Source organism: Nerophis ophidion, linkage group LG02, assembly GCF_033978795.1.
Source record: "Nerophis ophidion isolate RoL-2023_Sa linkage group LG02, RoL_Noph_v1.0, whole genome shotgun sequence".
Classification (NCBI taxonomy): Eukaryota; Metazoa; Chordata; class Actinopteri; order Syngnathiformes; family Syngnathidae; genus Nerophis; species Nerophis ophidion.
This window is the reverse complement of record NC_084612.1, coordinates 23560656-23565285: the sequence shown is the minus strand read 5'-3', so window position 1 is coordinate 23565285 and position 4630 is coordinate 23560656. Positions and strand designations below refer to the sequence as shown.

Genomic DNA, 4630 nt, shown 5'->3' with positions numbered 1-4630 from the left:
TGTGTGTTATGTCTGTGAATTCTAATAAACCGCGTGGCACTCATTTGCTATCATACATGCTCAATTGGAAGAAAACATTTCAGTTTTGAAATGACATTCCAAGTATTTAGTTCGCATTGGTCGCACGGTGGCAGTGTCGAAACGCTAATCAGCTGCAAACCAATCAAATGTGTCGTTTGACACTACGTCACACGTTTTGACCAATGAGCATCGAGATGACGGAGACGAGCGTTTGTTTCTTTACAGTTTGAATTTTCTTTCAGTCGGGACCAGTCAAGACTCCTCGCAGGAAATCATCGCGCCAAGGTAAGTTTAAGTTGTTATATTTGTGCACGGAGTCATTACATTAAGATAACGTCACTTTAAGTTTCACTCGGTTCCAATTCAATACTAATGAGGTAAACCGCCAATTCCTTTAATCACAGTTAACGGTAGACGAGTGCTAAAGCTAACGCTATTATTCTAGGTAAGCTAGTTACTACGTTATTTGCCGTTTAGTTTGATTTGGCATCTATAGAATGGCCTTCGTTTTGTCTCTTCTTAGAAAAACACCTTTTAATAAGCCTTCCCCAGGGTTTAGAAGTAGGTAACCATCGTCGACTTCGAATTCATCCATCCATTTCCAACCGCGTATTCCCTTCTTATTTATGCTAAACTAATAATGATGCACCAGCCAAGTAGTCTCGTCTAAGCCGGTGTCGCGAGTGGTTTGATATTCCTGGGAAATTTGAATACACTGCTATTGTGAGGCGATCAGCCTGCTGTCTGCATACTATATTACAAACCAGGGGCGTAATCAGTCATTTGGCGGCCCAATGGCAAGGTCCTCAAATAGCTAAAACATAATTCCTAGAAACTACCTTGCTAGTTGCATATCAAAGCCTGGCAAGCCATGCAATGAATATTACTCATTTCAACGCTTCTACTTTAAATAGGCACAATAATCAACATTTTAGGAAATTTAAGCCATTTTTCAGACATTATTATTTTGTTAGTGCAGTTGGGCTGAACATGACACACGTGACTAATTATGTGAAGGCTGCAAGTGTGTGACTGGTGGGAAAGAGAGCTTTTGACAGTGGCTGTGCCTGAATGAGAGATCATTTTTATGTGATATTTTGGGGCCCTAGGCAACTACCTGTGTCCGCCCTTGTTACAAATACCCTTTAATTTGAATTATTTTCTCTCATCCTCTGATACACTAAAATAAAGAAGAACTTTGCTTGTTTTTGAAAATGTTGCCTTTGTAGAAGTGTCTGGTTTGGTTGTATCTGCTGCTTTAATGTCTTTAATGTCCTCTGTGTTCTCTGATGTTTGATGTTTCCCTCTTACACACATGTAAGAGGGGTGTGTTCTATGGCTATGAGTTGTTTTTTTCCCCTTGGCCTCAGTCTGCACCCCCTCTCCAGAGCCCTGGCTAAGACCGATTTTTTTTATTTTATTTTAATCTTCATTTTTTTTCTCCCTTCCCCCGACCCCTGTTTACCTGTATCTCATCTTTTTTGGAAGCCGTCAGCGATCCTGTTCTGTCTCCCTGTAATGTTTGTCTGATCTTGAATGGGATTGTGCTGGAAATTTTAATTTTCCTGACGGAATAAATAAAGTACAATCTAATCTAATCTATCATTCTCAATCCTTATGTAAGACAAGCACCTACGTTTTCCTTTTTTTCTGCACTCTAGTAAATTTATTTACTGCTTGATCTAACATGCCAGAGGCTGTTCACCTTGGAGACCTGCTGCAGATATGGGTACGGCCTTACAATGTGTCATGATCCGTGGCCATGTTTAGTTTAGGTTTTGCTCCGTTAGTTTGTCTCCCTCAGTCCCTGTTTTGTGCACCCCTGGGTTTGTTTTGGTTATAATGGGTACTGATTGTATTCACCTGCCTCTAGTTAGTGTTTGGCACGCTCACCTGCTGCTGAGCTCTAATCAGAGAGCTATTTAATCACGTTTCTTGCCAAGCTCAGTCTGACTTTATTTGCTATATGCAGGTTTCCTAATGTTTCTCGAGTCCTGATACCTGTGCTAAGTTTGTTCCTTAGCTTCTCGTGCCATTGGCACACTTTCCTTTTGTTTGTTTCCTGTATTTTGTTATTATTTATGACAATAAATCATATCCTACCTGGACGCTTTCATCCGGAGTTGTCTGTCTGCATCCTGGGAGAACGACCCCGCACCAAGATGTGACCCCCACGTGACACAATAGAGCCTGTGGAAGTCGCTAATTCTGCTCATAAAGCGCTTTAAAAACATCCACTTCCTCAATTTTTTATATACAAGCTGTATGTATATATGGAATAGCAGTCACATTCAAAATAACATGTATTATTTATGTATTTGCTAATTTTAAACATATGGTGGCGCAGCAATTTCACAAACACCTCAGAACGATTGCTTTTTTCTTTCAACATTACTAAATACTACTTACTGCAGACATGCAAGCCAACAGACATAACTAAACATTTCTTACTCTTAGGACTGGGCGATATATCGATATATTCGATATATCGCAGGTTTGTCTCTGTGCGATATAGAAAGTGACTATGTCGTGATATTCGAGTATATGTTCTCAACTTCTCACACAGTTGCTTTTAGCTGCGGGCATTACACTCGTTCTTGTCTCTCCTTCTCACAGAGACGTAAACAAGCGCACCTTCTTACGTACGTCACGCGTGCAACGTCTCACGCCCTCCCCGAGCAGAGTGGTAGCTACATGGGTAACATTAGCTGTGATGCTAACGGTGCGTTGCGATTGTTAATACGAGAGAGAAGTTTCAATCTTGTAACAAATGAAGGAATAATTAATTCCCAAGAAAAACAGCACGGGGTGCATCGTCTGACGGTGGCTTGGCTTCAAGCGGGAATATGTCGAACAATTATGCGACGAAAGCGTTGCTACAAAAACTAGCAGCACTGCTATTTGATTTCCTATTATGCAGCTAATTTTTATTTGACACTTATTGAAATATCTTGTGTGACGTCATGCACAAAAGTGCACTTTATTTGTTTTTAACTGTTGTAGTAGCGTTCTGTACAAAAAGTGCACTTTAATTAGTGTTGTTTTGATATGTCATCATTGTCACTTACACCGACGTCCCACTGGGGTGAGTTTTCCTTGCCCTTATGTGGGCTCTACCGAGGATGTCGTTGTGGTTTGTGCAGCCCTTTGAGACAATGGTGATTTAGGGCTATATAAATAAACATTGATTGATAGATTAGATTAGATGAGATAGTGCTTTATTTATTCCTTCTGGAGAGTTCCTTCAGGAAAATTAAAATTTTCAGCATAATCCCATTCAAGATCAGACAAACATTACAGGGAGACAGAACAGGATCGCTGACGGGTCTGCCGGCTTCCAGCGCCCCTTACAAAAAACGTGACATACAGGTAAACAAGTGGGGGGAATGGGAGAAAAAAAGAGAAGATTAAAATAAAATTAAATATGATAAAAAAAATTGGTGTAAGCCTGGGCCAAGGGAAAAAAAACAACTCATAGCCATAGTACACATCCCTCTCACATGTGTGTAAGAGGGTAACATCAAAGAAGACAAAGGACATTAATGACATTAAAGCAGCGGATACAACCAGCCACGTCTACATACAGCTATGATTAAAAACTAAAAGAAACATATACGCTGGGGTGGAGGGAGCATGGCCAGAGACAGGACCAGACCCAACAAACCAACCAAGAGAGCCGCCCACCAACTCTCGGCCAGTGTCCAGTCCGCATGGATGAGCGAGGATACGTCCAAGGAGATTGAGGTGTCCGACACCTGCTCACCCAGCCAAGACACCACGAAGCCTCACAGTCCCGGCCCTCAGTGCCAGCTCCGCAGCCCTGTCCCCTCATTTGCGTCTCCTCCAGTCCCTCCAAACCGACTCCGGTGTGGCAGAGACCCAGCAGCTGGTCTCCATGGCCAAAAGGCCTCCCGGGAGGCAGATCCAGAAGTCCACAAAATAGCACCGCAGAGGTCACGAAAGTGCCACCCCTTGTCACACAGTCCCAAAGGGTCCCGGACCAAAAGGCAAAAAAATATAATAACACATGAAAACAAGAGGGAAACACAAAAGGATGACACAAGAGCACAGAGTTCCTGCTAACAGCAGCCACTACAGCAGCGCCATCTTGGAAAAATTATAGTGACATCATGCACAAAAGTGCACTAACAGCTTGTTTTAAAATTTCTCTGACAATGTTGCACTTTCTGTTTTGAAATGACGTGAATATTTGTGCCACTGCTTAACAACTGTTTAATAAATACAGTTTTGCTAAATTGACTTAGTTGTGATTTTCCTCTCTGCATGAAAGTTTAAAATGAGCATATATTAACGCAGTATGAAGAAGAATGTTTTAATGTAGACACAGAATCATCATACTACTGTCATTATATCTATCAAGTGTTCATTCAAGGCTAAGGCCAAATATTGCGATTTATATCGTGACATGGCTCAAAAATATCGAGGTATTAATAAAAGGCCAAATCGCCCAGCCCTACTTACTGGACATTGTCTGCTCTCAGTGGGTTGCCAACTGTTAGGATGTTGGTATATAACCATTCAGATGAGGAATGACTCCTCACGAATGAACACATTGGTGCAACAACTCATGTTTTCGAGTCTTTTTGGC

General features: G+C 41.6%; 1 protein-coding gene across 3 annotated transcripts in view; it reads left to right on the top strand.

Moving 5' to 3' along the window:
• Positions 1-204: 204 nt before the first annotated feature.
• cenpf (centromere protein F) overlaps positions 205-4630 on the top strand; it is a 47069-nt gene continuing 42643 nt past the window's right edge. For all 3 annotated transcript variants that reach the window (XM_061879653.1, XM_061879645.1, XM_061879637.1), the window contains exon 1: positions 205-306. The gene's annotated coding sequence lies outside the window, so the exon portion shown is untranslated. The remainder of the gene's footprint in view (positions 307-4630) is intronic.